Genomic DNA, 15,783 nt, shown 5'->3' with positions numbered 1-15,783 from the left:
AATTCCCCACAAGACATATATGGATTTTTAAGGTTCTGCCTGTAGAATGTTATTACTCAAATAATTTATGTAAAAACTGAAATTTCATGGACTGAAACTAGGATTTTCTTTGTACTGGCTTACCTCATTCTCTTTGGATGTGTACCGTATCTTAAAGAGTATTCATGGCTCTGATCATCACTTGCATGGCAGTGAATATGTTTTGGAAAGCCAGTTTTGTGAAGACTTTTCAGACTTCTCTGTAACCTGATCCGTGAAATCCTCGTTTGTGTAATGAACATACTCTTGCCACTTTCTCCTCTGCCTGGGGGACAGGGAAAGAGGAGACAGACAAAAAGTATTGCATTTGCAAATCCTGGCAGTTGACAATATTTTTAAATACACATACAAGGATGTGCACCCTATCTATGCATATGTGAGTCACCATTAACTGTAGTCTCTCTTCTGAATTCTCCGTTCTCCATAATCTACATTGTTTTAGTCAAAATACTTGCATTGCTGGGTTTAGGAGGCTTTTTTTTTTTTTTTTGGTAAAAAATATCTATAAGTATCTTACAATGCGTCCTACAATGTTTAATCTAAGCATCTTGCAGGCTGAAGTCAGATTACCAAACAAGCAAGGCACTTGAGTACAAAAGAAAGAAAATCTGGTTTTGTAAGGATCAAAATCCTCCATATCGAGAACTTTGTACAAAGTTTATGTACCATTTACACCTTAACAATAGAGCCTGCACTAATCCTGAACATGGGGAAGAACTTCATCATTAGGCCACGTTATTTAGTTTCACATTACTACTGATTGTTATAATAGATACTGATTGAAAACATGTTAACTGAAATTATGAAAAATACATTCATTGCTCTCAGCTACTCTGGGAATTATTGATTCTGTTTAAAAACCCCCTTACATACATGTCATATATGCAATATATGAACTTACATCATTGGTGTAATATTTTGCATATACGTACTCTTTCAAGCCCATTTACAGCCCATAACAATGTATTTCCTGACATTTTTCAGGACATCCACCTTGTTCTTCTGTTATTTCCTATTAGCCTTACAACAGAAAAATGTCTGCACTGCTCATATCAAGCAGCCACTCAAGCAGTGTCCCACCTCCAGCCAAGTTTGTAAGTGGTGGCCAAGAGAAGAGTAAAAAGAGGGCCAGAATATATGACACTTCCTCCACAAAACCCTCCCTGCATCTTAAAAGTTAAAACTTAGCTTAGAAGTTCATCAGCTGAATGCTACCTGTTTGGCAGCCCCACTGTATCTCTTGAGTGTTTGGGCAGATGTCTCCTTAAAACCATGGAAAAATACATTTTAGTAAGGAGTTTCAGAGCTCTATCACCCACGATACATCATTTGTTCTGAGCCTGGATCCTCCATCTTCATTCCTGTTTCTTGTATTCAATAAACCTTCTCCCCTGCCTTCTCCATGTATGCTCAATTTTATACACCTCTGTCATACTGTATTGGGTTTGTTTGTATGACAGAGGTTTGGTAGCAGGGGGTGCTGCAGGGGTGGCTTCTGCAAAAAGATGCTAGAAGCTTCCCCATGTCAGACAGAGCCAGTTTCACCAGCTCCAAGAGGATCCCCACTGCTGGTGAAAGCTAAGCCAGTGAGCAATATTTGTAGCGCCTCTGTGATAACATATTTAAGAAAGGGTAAGAAAAACTGTGCAATGGCTATGTGAGAGGAGTAAGAATATGTGAAAAAAACAGCCCTGCAGACACCAAGGTCAGTGAAGAAGGAGAAGAAGAGGTCCTTGAGGCACCTCTGCTCTCTACTTTGGAGAAGAGATTCCCCTGCAGCCCACGGAGAAGACCATGGTAGAGCAGTTTGTCCCCCTGCAGCCCATGGAGGACCCCATGCCACAGCAGGTGGACATGCCCTGAGGCAAGCTTCAGCCCATGGAGAGCCCATGTAGGACCAGGCCCCTGGTAGGACCTGTGGCTCACAGGATCCTACGCTGGAGCAGTCTGTTCTTGAAGGACTGCACATCGTGGAAGGGACCCATGCTGGACCAGTTTTTGAAGAACTTTGGCCTGTATAAAGGACCAATGTTGGAGAAGCTTGTGAAGGACTGTCCTGTGAAAGTGACCCCAGGCTGCAGCAGGTGAAGACTGTGAGGATGGAGGAGCAGGAGAGACTAAGTGTTATGATCTGACCATAACCCCCATTCCTTATGCCCCTGTGCTGCTCGAGGGGAGGAAGTTAAGAGTCAGGAGTCAAGCTGAGCCTTGAAAGAAGATAGGGCTGGGTGGAAGATGTTTAAAGTTTTCTCTTCTTCTCACTGCCCTTCTGTTATTAATTGACAATAAATTAATTTCCCTAAGCCAAGTCTGTTTGGCCCATGACAGTAACGGGCGAGTGATCACCCTGTCCCTATCCTGACCCATGAAGTTCTTCATCGTATTTTCTGCTCTGTCCTGTTGAGAAGGGGGAGTGAGAGAACATCTTTGTGGGCACCTGGAGATCAGCTAAGGCCAACCCACCACACATACTCACCTTCAGCTGTACTTTTTCTAGGTTGAAAAGTTCTAATCAGGTCAGTTCGTTCTCAGATGGAAGATACTCCATAGCTTAATCACTCCTTTGACCCTTGTTGAAGCTTCCTCAGTTCTGTTTACCTCTGAGATACACCTGGAGTACCAAGACTTCAAATACTAAGGTGCTGCCAAAACTTAGATTTATGAAGTGGCACCTTTGTGTTATCTTTACTGCGAGTAATCAAAAGAGAGAAAGTGCATGTGCCATATAGTTGTTCTCCATCTGCACTACTTTATGCTGGGGTCTACAATTAGCTTTATCTGCCATTTCACTGCCTACACTCATTATATCCTTCTGCAACTTTCAGTCACCCTTACAAACCTGATTAATACTGAGCAGAATTTTTTTTTCTTGTAATTACTCAACCCCTTTCTCACCATAGCTTTCATTTTCCTTATATTTCCTGTTACTCAACTGATGTATGATGTGACTGAACAAATCCATTCCTACCCCACAGAGCTTTTATATGAAAGGGTCATGGGCGGCCTTTTCTTGTTCTTTGCCAACAGAATGATGGTCCAGGAGCAAAAAAACCCTGTTATACTTTCTTATTAAAACCTTCACTGTAATTTTTCAGAAGTTCTAACAATTAACTCATCCTGGCTGAGCTATAGTATTTGCTTCACCTCTCCACTGAGAATCCACTGCTGGTTAACAGTTATTCCCATTGGCAAACTTTCAGTGATTTACTCTTTAGTACCACTAGGTGTCGAAATATATCAGCGCAAAGAGGAGAGTTCCTCTGAACGTTTCATCTTCAAATACAAGAAACGAGGAAAACACAGCAAATGCCCAACTCATCATACTCTATCTCAGTACCATAGTATCACTTTAATGAAAGACCATGCAACTGCAGGGCTTCAAACATTAACAGTAATAGCCAGCAAAACCCATGTAACCTAGAAAAGCATGGTATGTTATGTGTTACTCATATATCATAGCCATTTTTCTGAAATATTTATGACTGTCATCAATCCTTACTCTATGACCTTCTTCTGTATTTTGCATCATCCATTGTGGACTTCCTTTCAAAGCTGTAGCTGCCCCTTATTTAAGCCCATGCTGTTCAACAGTCCTTCTCTAGGAGACTGACAGCACAGCTCTGCTCTCCAGGTAACAGGGCCATAGCCCTCATCAGAACATGATTTTTTAATCACATTTTTTATCAAACAGTAAGAAATACTTAATATTTTTGTCTGTAAAAAGAAGATTAATATAGCTGTTCTTTCAACAAATATTCAGGATTTCTTTAATTATGGCATTGTATTGGTTTTCTTGAGAGAGATGGAACATAGAGATAAGCTGGAATACATACGAAACAAATATCTGGAGGAATCTATTTTAGTAAGATGCAGATGTTACATTATATACCACAGCCCTCAGAAAGGCAGTCCTGGCATTCTTCAGATTTAAGAAGTCAATGTAAATACAATTCAAATACAAATGAGTTGCAAAACAAAACCACCACCCCACCCCCCTTTTTTTTACTGCCAGTGAAACCCTTGTATTTGAGAGGAAAACACTCTGATTAATCCAGGTTGAGTTGCTGTGCTACATTTTTATGTGTCAGAATAAACAGTCCTATTACATTACAGCAGTGCCCTCTATTAATGTTTGGGTTCAAGTAAAAAACATTGTGCAACAGTTAACTTCACTGTCAGGGATACACTGCAGTGCTATGAAATTAAGTTTAAAAATTCCAATTTTGGCTTTTAAAGAAAAATGCTGTTTTCCAAGTCCCACAAACACCAAAGACAGATGGAGCCAGGTTTGAAGAGATCATCACCTATAATTAAAGCTAGAGTTGTTCCTGCATGTATCTAATTTAATTTTAAAAGAAATACAAGGTTAACATTTTATTATTATCTGATTTGATCTATTCTATACCAACCTACAGCAAATGAAAATTGCCTATTCAAGTGATTAATAAAGTGGTATGAAATGCACAGGTAATAAACAAAGCCATCCTGCTTTACCACTTGACCTCTCATAATCCTGAAAACGAGCTGATTCAAAAGCTTTGTGCTGCTCCCTACCTTGCCCTTCAGTAGAGGGCACACTCTTCCTTCTGTATTCTTCCTCCCAGCAGCTTTTCATGTGCCTAGCTGTGCCTCTTGTCACAAACCCAGAATACAGGGTCTCTGTGCAAATCCAACAACATGTGCTCTTTGTTTTTCCCTTCCCATAAGCTATCTAAGAAAAAATCTTCAGTGCTCATAAGCTTAAAATGAAACAAGGCTTATGAATCGCATCTTGACAGAACATAATTTTAAAGCATGTTAAAAAGTAGCAGGCTGTTCAAAAAGAGTTTGAATAGAGAGGTTGTGCCAATATGCATGAGAAATTAAGCTAAAGGTAACTGCATTTCAGGATAGAACTGCATACACGATCAGATTTGGATTGAGTATCTTTTAATTCAAATTGTTGGAAAACAAATGGAGATACACAAATTTTAACTTGTGTTTTAAGACTTCAGATGGTGGGGCTTAAGAAAATGGAGTACACTTTTTACATTAGGATAATGAAAGTGGTAACAGGGTAGTAAAGAGCAGGTAGTACAGGAAGGGTAGATAATAGAACAGTAAAATATTGATATATTATATACCTTGGAGGTATGTAATCACATTTTGATATCGTCCATTCTAGAAGCATTAGAGAATGGGGAACTTTACAACATGGCTATATACCTCCAAGGTGTTAGAATTCTAAAATTCTGTTACTACAAGCAAGTTTATATAGGTTATTTGTGTAAAAAAACCAAACTAAACCGAACCCACAAAACCCCAATGTGTATTTTTCTCCTCAGTGACATCTTTTGTAAGCACTTACTCAGAATAAATTTAGTGCATTTATCTTCAGGAAATGACCTGTTGAATCATTACTGCCAAAATACAGGATGCATGCTCTACTGACCTATACTAGGCCAAGAGGCAAAATATTCTGGAAGGTTAAGATGTGAATAAATTAGTGAATGTCACATTTTTACCTTCTTCCAGTCACTTCAAGCCTTCTTTTTTTTTTCTCTCTGCTTCCAACTACCAATTGCCACATAGGTAGGTGTTACCTAACCAAATCCACTTTCTCAATTAAAATAAATATTACATTTTTTCCAGAAAATTCAAGGAATACAACATTGTATGTGTTTTGGCCATGGTCTCTTTTGTCCTTAACTCTTCTTTTGCCTGTCAGCTTTATTTTCCAAGTCTAGTACCTCAATTCTTTATGGAAGAAACAAAAAGTTACTAAAAATACCCAACCAAACAAAAAACTTCAAAACCCCCAAAACCAGAACTCTATGCCCTCATTCTCCTAAACACTTTGTGTGTGCAACTTAATTACTCAATGAGCAGACTGTGAATACAGTGAATACAGCCACAGCAAAACTAGATGGCTGTAACTGCTAAGGACAGAGCAAAGGTAACTCATTAGTTTTGCTAACCCTGCCACCATTAAGAGAAACAGAACAACAGCTTTAGCAGAGCTGATGGACTACTGTAAATCCTGGATCCACACTTGAGAAGTTCAAATGCCTGAGATCTGGGTTGCTCTTCATTGTTATCAGCTCTCAAACGGCAATGATATCTTCATCTACAGTACAGACCTGCCCATGTGCTTGCTCCCTTCCACTTGCCATACCTGAAGAGATGGAGGTCAGTTAGTAAACAAATATATTTTACCTGTTGCTGCATGACAACAGGTTTCACTCTTGTCCCAGCAGCTGTGTCTCACTCAACACTGTCATGCTGGTAAGGGACCAGTCACTGGATATCTTCAGGAGCAAGCCCCCTGGTCCCAGCAGAAGCAAGAGAAGTCTGTATTAGCTTCCCAATTGTCCCTGTTGTCAAGCATGATAAAATCAAAATGCTACAAGTAAAACAGAAGGTAAGGTACTGGGCCATGAAACTAATGTTCAGTGCCATCTTTAGACCATAATCTAGTATTAAACCTCTTCTCCAGTTATGAGTGGCCACTGGGAAAGGCTCACTAACAGCATCATGTTTTATAGCTATAGCTGATTTACCAGCTCTGCAAAACTCAGTAGCCTCAAGCCTCTGCTCTCAAGCCTCTGCAACAGGCCACATTTCTGACTCTCTTTAACAGAAAAACAGCTATTTCTGTTAACACAAATAGCTATTTAATGGCCAGAAATAATTATAAGAATAAAGATAGCAATATTTAGTAATTAAATTAGGAGATCTGCTGCTTGTACTGAAAACTAAACAATATTCAAACAAGTTCTGTAATATTTTGTACTGCGGTAGTTAGGTTTGCTCAACTAGCAGAAGGAAACATCTTTCTATAACTGTAGGATTAACAGTTTGATATACAGAACTAAATTGTGCTAGTGCACAAATGTGGATGTAGCAAAAATGGCTTTCAAGTAAATAAACCTGACTTACTGAATATTTGTGAGGTCAGAGCAACAAAGACATTTTTAAAACAACGGAGGCAGAAAAATTATACAGACTGAAACTGTTTGTTTCAAGGAGCAGACCTGAAGCAGAAGAAAGGAAATTTCTTATGTTATCAGAAAGGAAAATATTTAGAGTCATTTGGCAACCTTGAAGGACTACTCTGCCCCTTCCGTTAACTACTTTAATGGAGGGACCATATTAAATGCTGAAATTAGCTTCACAATGTAATGCACATAGTTACATGAAAACAAAGCCACAACCATTTCCACTACTACTAGGCAGGGACAAGACAGTGTTTTTAATGACTTGGGGGAAAGCCAGAGCAGATTTCATCTCTACAACTCATATACAGTTAGTTCTTGTATTCTAATAGGAATGTAACCCAAAAATAAAATGTGTTTTCACTTCTCTTGCTCATTTACCAATAAGCATCCCGATATCCATGCCAGGCGATATTTTGAAGTATTACCTGTCACCTTTTACTAACCAACAATACAAAAAAACCCCACCATAAATGTATAAAGAAATAAATCCGGCAGGGGTGGTGGGGAGAAACCATCGAAAAAAACAACTCCCAAAAACCCATCAGCTATTTCAGATACTCCATTCATATTCTGTAGGATTCAGAACCATCTTCCACATCTGTTACCCGGGAAACAGCTCTCATTCACTATCAAATCCCGTGTCTTAAAAGCACATTCTAGTGACTTTTCCTCCGCTGATGACATAGAAGATGATTAAGAGTTTTGCAATTTTCAAAGTTAATGTAACAGAGAGATTGGCTCCAAACATATTAATAATCACCATCAAAACCTCTGTGGAGAAAAATCAATATACTTTTTCAAAAATTATTTATAAATCCATATGGACTAGTGCTATGCATATAGTTGAATGTCTGCTTCTGCACTGGCACCACTTCTTTGACAGCTATGTAGCTCACTATTTCAATGTTATTTCTGCTACCAGGTATAAAGGTGGAGGCAATAATATATCTGCAAATAAGCCATTCAATTACAGGATTCTTAAAAACCAAAAGAAAACTTAAATACATACATTTTTAGTGAGGAACAATTACATAAAGCAAAAATTCTACTGGTCATTCTGGTCTTCTGTGCTAAAAAAGTGCAGGATCAAGTCAGTCCTCATTCCATTATTCTAACTTATGCCAAACACCTTGAAGGAAAGCATGAGAGCAAAATCAGCATTGGAAGCAGAACTTACAACCTCTGGTCAAATACTCCAACATCCATCCGCATGGAATACAAGGCGTTGTAAAACAGTTCACATGCTTAACATGTAAAAGCTACCACCCACCTCCACCCCAACCCCCAAGTGTATGCTACTGTTGAAAATATCAAAAGTGCTTTTCAAATTATTTTATTAAAAAAAAATACAACACAAAACCCTGAAACAAACAAAAAACAGAAAAGGAGATCACAATGTGCAGGTGCACGTGTGCGTGTGTGTGTGTGTATCCTATAAAACTTATTATAGCACCCAGACAGGCTTTAAATAGGAAAGAAAAGAACTTTTACGGAACAACTTCCCTTCATGATTCTGTGATTCTTCCTCTCTTGTGCTGAGGACCCCAGAACTGGACCCAGCACTACAGGTGTGGTCCCCCCAATACTGAGCAGAAGGGAAGGATCAGCTCCCTCTGCCTGCAGGCAGAGCTCCTAGTGCAGCCAGAATACAACCAGCCCTTGTTACTGCAGTGATGCACTGCTGGCTCACGTTCAACTTGGTGTTTGCCAGGACTCCCAGGTCCTTTGAGGAGCTGCTTTCTAGCCAGCCAGCCCACAGTAACTGGTGCCTGGGGTTGTTCCTCCCCAGGTGCAGGACTTTACACTTGCCTTTGTTTAATTGCATAAGGTTCCTGACTGCCCATTTTTCCAGCCTGTTGGGGATCTGGATGGCAGCAGGACCCTCTGGTTTATCAGCCACTTCTCCCAGTTCGATGTCATCAGCAACCTCACCAAGGGTAGGCTGTCCTATCATCCAGATTGCTAATGAAGATGTTACACATGACTGGACCCACTGCTGACCCCTGGAGTAGAGTTACTGGTCTCCCAACTAGACTTTGTGCCACTGATCATCACCCTCTGGGTCTGGCCATTCAGGCAGTTTTCAATCCATCTCACAGTCCATCCAGTCCATTCTTCATCAGCTTCTCTGTGAGGTTCTTAAGGCACGCAGTGTCAAAAACCATCACAGAAGGTTATCACATTGGTCAAGATGACTTCACTTTGGTTGATTTTCTTGTCCTCAATGTGCAAGTGGTTTCCAGATTAGCTGCTCCATCAGCTCCCTGGGGATCAAGGGGAGGATGACCATCCTGTAGTTGTCTGGGTCCTCGCTCTTCTTGAAGATGGGGGTGACACTTGTTTTCCTCGTCTTCAGGGACTTCTCCCAGTCACTGAGACTGACCAAGGATTAATGAGAGTGGCCTCACAATGACATCAGCCAGCCTCCTCAGTACTCATGGGTCCCCTGCTAGGGCCCACGGACTTATATATGGGCAGTTTGCTTAATTATTTTTTAATATCCTCTTCTTCCACTAACGGTATGTCTTCCTTGCTCTGCACTTTCTGACTGGTCTCCAAGTCCTTAGATTTTTCTGAAGTCTTTACTAGTAAAGACTGAAGCAAAGGCATTCAGTACCTCAGCCCATGCCCTGCATCACCAGGGCCCCTGCCTCATTCAGCAGTGGGCTCACACTGACCCTAGTCTTTCTTCTGCTGCTTATGGACTTGTAGAAACCCTTACTGTTGCCTTTGACACTCATCGTTAGACCCAACTCCACTTGGGCTTTAGCTTTTCTAACCTCATCCCTGCATTCTCAGACAGCACTTCTATGTACTTCCCCAGTCACCTGTCCCTTCTTCCACCTTCTATATAGTCTCCTTTTACATTTGAGTTTTGCCAGGAGCTCCTTTTCCATCAGTGCAGGCCTTCTGGCTTGTTAGTTGACTTTCTGCTTATTGGGATGGACAACCCTCGAGCTTTAAGGAGGAGACCCTTGAATATTAACCAGTTTTTTTGCATCCTTCTTCCCTTCAGGGCCTTATTTCATGTCACTGTTTCAAGCAGATCCCTGAAGAGGCCAAAGTCTGCTCTCCTAATGTCCAGGGTTGTGAGCTTAAGTTTTGTCCTGCTCCCTCTAGCCAGGATCCTGAGCTCTGCTCCACAGTCACTGCAGGCAGGGCTGCCTTCCACCTACACATCGCCAACATGTCCTTCCTTGTTTGTGAGTACGGGGTCCAGGACAGCACCTTGCTTCATTGCTTCAGGAAGCTGTCAGCAATCTTGTCCAGGAACCTGCTAGATTGCTTATGCCATGCCATGTTGTCCCTCCGGCTGATATCAGGATGTCTGAGGTCCCCACTGAGAGCAAGGGCATGCAAACTTGAGGCTATTTCTAGCTGTGAAGCTGTCATTTAATCATGCTCTCCTTGGATAATGTTTTCATATCAGTAAAATCATTCACTTCCAATAAATCAAACTTAAGGTGTACATTTACATAAGGAAATACTACACAAAGCACAGAACTCATTTACACAGAATGAAAGATAAAAGAAAGATATCACCCTTTTCAGTGACAGACAACTGAAAGAAAGGCTCTAGAAAATTTATGTAGCTGTGAAAAAAGTTAGGTATCCAACAAATGCAAAGCTGAGTCTGAAACTAACAGCTGAAACCCTCCAGTGAGACAAATGTATAAAGCTTCTTATCCTGCAAGGACACAACTGAAAATCTTTCAACTTAGTTCTTTCTCCTGCACCATTAGTTAGTAGTAACTCATTAAAGTCAGCTAAACTAATCCTCTGAAAAACACCATCACTCCAAAACTGTAAGAGCACAATTTACCTTAGTCCTAACAGATTTATATAGGAATGAAGATTTCTGAACACTCCCCGCAGCTAAGCTCCTTTCCCTTTCAAGTAAAATAGATTCGTTGGTCCCTTTCCTTACTCTTAATGCTGAATTCAGGAACTCCAATAAGATCCAAATTCACTGGTTTAGCTAGTTCTCAAGTTTTAAACTTATGCCACAACTAATACTGCATTTAGAAATTACACCAGCAGATGGGGGAAAAATACTGTTTTATTAATCAGAGTGTGTGAGACGTTATCCCTTTAAAGAAGTACAATAGTCCCACATTACTCCTAATTGATTGACAGTGAGTATTCCCCAAATATAGGAAATACTTTTCCTACAGAAGAGAGGCAACCCACTTCAATTTCAAGTTGGCTATTTAAGGCCACCTCAGTAGGCATACAAGCCATGTCCATTAGTCTGCATAATAACACAGCTTTTGGCAACTTCACGTATGAAACAGAAGGATGAGGCAAATTTACACTGATTTGCACCAAAAAGACACCACAGCTGAGGCAAAATTTGCCTACAAAACACAACTGTCAGTAAGCCTACCTTGCCAATTACTGTGAGACAGCTGAGAAGAAGGAATGACTGATCTAACGTTTTTGAGTCCCTGCCTGCATTGCAGTGTCCTGTTTCAGAGCAACACCTTACTCTAAAATTTCACCATTTTACTTCAAATACCTTTTCCATATTAATCCATGAAACAGTGAATGCTGCAGTTAGTGAACAGTAAAATGTCATTACTAGGCACCAGTATCAAGAGACTGCAGCCTAGCTCAATGTTGTAAAATAGGAAATAAACTACATATATGCACACATTTATACAAAGCTCTTCCATCAGGAGCAGCAGTAACTGTTTCAAATGACTTTCATATGCTCTGATCGCTGACTTTAAACTGACTGCACATTACACACAAACCAAAGACAGGCTTTACATAACACTTCCTCAACGCTTATTGCCAAATGCTTTTACTGCTGCGGCTACGATTCCCAAGTACATTGCAAGTGACTGACTTCAGTAAAGGCAACCTTACAACATTAGTGTACTGAGCCTGGGGACATGCTAATTTAAAAATATCACATGGCAGGGGGTGGGTGGGGGTGGGTGTTTGAAAGTCTTCAGTCATGAGAAAATGATAACTAAGTTGCTGTTACGTCCTTAAACGTGTATACTCTCTGATCAGATTTGGAATTGGATTAGAATTCCCAGTAAACATGTTAGTGGAAGCCAGTACCCACGTGCATTTCAAGCTGTGATGGACCACAAAACATACTTAGGCGTGAGATGTTCTTTTATAACAAACCTGAAGATGTGCGTGTCCCTTTACAACAACCTAACTTCATAAAAGACCACATGCCGCCTTTGACATACATGGGTGGGCTCCTACTCATTTCAAAGGAAATTTAGTCTATCTAGTGATACACAGGATATAGACTTAAATGTTTATAAATATTCTAAGGAGTGGTAGTCTGAAACCTCATCTTTGACTGAGAACACTGTACTAAACAGGGCAATATGAGAGTTTATAGTTTGCCTGACCCTCACCTCTGACTATTCCTGCAGATAACAGTAAATAAATGACAGGAAGTTTCCACTTCAAGCATGCTATAACTGCTGTGACTACAGTACCACAAACATGCAAAATGGTGCAAATTATTATTAGAAAGGTAATACAAATATGTTACTGCCATCTATTTATTTTTTTATAATTAGCAATTACTGTTGAATAAGAAGGTTCATTTATATCATATAAAATGGCTAATACTGCAGTTAATTAACTCATCATCTCATCACCAAATTCAAAAGCAATGGAATGGCAAAACCCTGAAAAGTTCATTTGGTTCTGAAGTTCAGGTGGCAGAGATGTGAAAACAAGTGTGATACAACACTCCAAAGAGATTTCATTCAATGCTGAGAAACAAGCTTTGGTTTTGTACAACATTGAAATGAAATCAAGAAGCTGAAAAAAACTGTTACCAACAAGGCTCTACAATACAGTGGCATGATTTGAAAGAGAAACATAGATCTGTCTAAATGTAAAGTAAAAAGAAAAAAACTAAATAGCATACAAAATACCCCCTTTTTTCTCCATCCTCCCCCTATCCTTTCCCAGTCTCACTTATCTCTCATACGTTCCCTCCCGATGCCCTTCTAGTCTCCTCCACACCCCTCTTTTTCCTCTGTCTAGCTAGCACTTTTGGAAATAGAGCCTTCACAAAAATCCAGGCAGGCAACAAATAAATAAATAGTGAAGACCCAACAGATATTTCATTCTTATATTCTTTCTACTCTTCACCTTTTTTCTTTGCTGAGACTATATTTTTTCGATCTGTACATTTCTAGCTACATTACTGTGCAATCCTTCAGGCAAATACATATTACAAACTACTACCAATCCCAAGAAATAGAACTGCAATGTAAAAAAAACACCAAATAAACCCACTATAATTAAAACACACTGAAAACTCAGGTATGCCAAGGTAGGTGATGAAGGATGAACTCTACCCTATCTAGATCACAATATACCTGAACGTGTAACAGGACAGCCTTGCTATTGCTCTGTTTTATGACAGGCCCAATACGCAGTAGATCATTCTCCTCGATCAATACTAATGTTCCACTATGACAGCATCATGCAAAATTAGATTCTCACCAGCTCATTCCCCAGGAGAAAACACTGATAATCAATGTCTTGATATACCTTGATGCAGGCTCAAAAATCCTGTTTGAAACAGTGTTCTATGGAATAAAGACAAAGGGGCATCTTAGAATCACAGAATCATTTAAGCTGGAAAACCCCTTTAGGATCATCAAGTCCAAACGTTAACCCAAGACTGCCAAGTCCACCATCAAATCATGTCTTGAAGCACCACATTCATGCAATTTTTTAAACATTTCCAAACAAAAGGTACACTCCTCTTTTCTTTTGGCCAAATTTCCCTATTTCCATGGATTTCTCAATCGCACAAATAGACAGCTTTCAGCTTGGAAATGCATTCTCTTACTTTAAAGTTCTTGGTTTTTTTAAATTTATTTTAAAAGTCCTCTTTTTTGTACTAAATAAAAGGAAACAGTAAAAAAAACTTCCTAATGGAAAATCTTTTGCTGCTGCAGGATGTCCTGGATGATGCCAGTAACAGTTTATATTCTTGGGGTGTGTGTAATAGGAAGTACCGTAACAGGCAGGAATAAAAATAAAACAGAAGAAAAAGTGTGTTTAAAACCAACAAAATCCACCAAAAACCGACAAATGTTCTTGCCTTGCTAGATTATACTTTTAGTTGTTAGTGGAAGGAATGGGTCCAGTGCAAACAAAAGTGCCAAAACAAACAAGTGACTCATCTACAATAAACAAATAAATGCCAACAAAAGCCACCCTTTGAGCTGCATCTCTTTCACACTCTGTACAGGGTTAGCCTTGATAACCCTATGAAAACAACTACTTCTTATATTCAGTGGTAGGACAAGCTTCTTCACAAATATTCATTCCAACACTTCGAAACTGATGGTAAATTAATCATAAAATCACTACAATCCTGAATACCCTGACTCTCTGTAACAGCAGAAAAAAAAACCCTAAAAACTGACACTGTTTGTTGCAGTTCCTGAAATCCACACCTGACTTCTAAAGGCAGAAGCCTCCAAAACCAATACAACCAATGCATGGCTTTGCTCAGGAAAACAGAGCTCCTTTACTGCATTGCCACAACAGACAGGTCAAAACTGATGGTCGGTGCTCAAGGAGTCACTGCCGCAGCAGCGTATGGAAAGGCAAGGGTGGAGGGGACAGCTCCAGTGCTGCTAATTCATATGCTTGTACCCATTAAGGACAGTGAATACATGTGACTTCTTACATTAAAAACTTAGGCTGTCACAGCAGCTACTTAGCAACTTCTAAACGTTCTTAAAGCCTTTAGACCTAACAAGACACACAAATTATTAAAGCTGGCAAATGCATGACTGTTGTTCACAACACCACTTTTCAATTTGCTTAGCCTATGCAACGCTTCCCTCACTATCCTCCCCTGCCCCCCCCCCCCCAAAAAAAAAGCTGCAATCTCAACACTTCCTTTCTCATTTCTGCAAGTTCAGTAACAGCAACGCCCATCTTCTGCATTTTATAGAAATATGGCAAATAAAGCTGATCAGCAAAACTTTGCCACTTGGCACGGCAAGCCTCCACTAGCAGATATACGAGAACCAGGGAGGGCACAGGCTCCACTGTGTCTAGCATACCAGTGTGCGAGTAGCTCCCTACCCCTAGGACATTTGGAAGCTACCACCACGGAAATGTTACGTACATCTCCTTCCTTCCCCATCCACATCATACACCAATTTTCAACATGTGTTCAATCTTTCATCTCCTTGTTTCTTACTTCCCCTACTCTGCCAGACTATTTTAAAACTAAAGACAGAAAAAAGCCTAGAAGGAATTGAGTATTATGAGGAAACACAAACTTGCACTGAAGAATTGTAAGAACCATGATAATAAACTCTCTTTAGCTACAAGGAAAAGATGGCAAGGTCACATCAGTAATTTTTTTAACATTTCAGGACAGAAAGCTGTTCTTTACATAGCTACAGATGCCATTGGTACAGAGGCAAAATAGGAGTGGCAGCATACGACAACCATTTTCAATCTCAACTGCTGACAACAATTATGCTGTTGTAAAGGGTGCTTACAAATAAAAACAAAACAAACCACCACACACTAGGACATCTAGCTAGAATCTTAAAGAAACTTTACGTAGTAGCAGCTAAGCACTTCATGACCATAAGTAGTGCTGTATTTGTCAAAAAAAACCAAACCCTTTACATCCTTCCAGCAGTGCTGGGAGCAGATCTTTCCAAAATCAAAGCGAAATGCAATTAAGACACTGACATGTCATGTTCACTGCTTACGTTCTCTGCATTAATTCAATCAGCTG

At 39.9% G+C, this 15,783-nt stretch overlaps 1 pseudogene; it reads right to left on the bottom strand.

Moving 5' to 3' along the window:
* The window catches only part of LOC121080733, an 87,723-nt pseudogene that overhangs the window by 49,822 nt on the left and 22,118 nt on the right, over positions 1 to 15,783 (bottom strand).

This window comes from Falco naumanni, chromosome Z (genome assembly GCF_017639655.2).
Source record: "Falco naumanni isolate bFalNau1 chromosome Z, bFalNau1.pat, whole genome shotgun sequence".
NCBI classification, from domain to species: domain Eukaryota; kingdom Metazoa; phylum Chordata; class Aves; order Falconiformes; family Falconidae; genus Falco; species Falco naumanni.
Note: the sequence above shows the minus strand (reverse complement) of the source record. Positions and strands in the feature narration are given on the sequence as shown.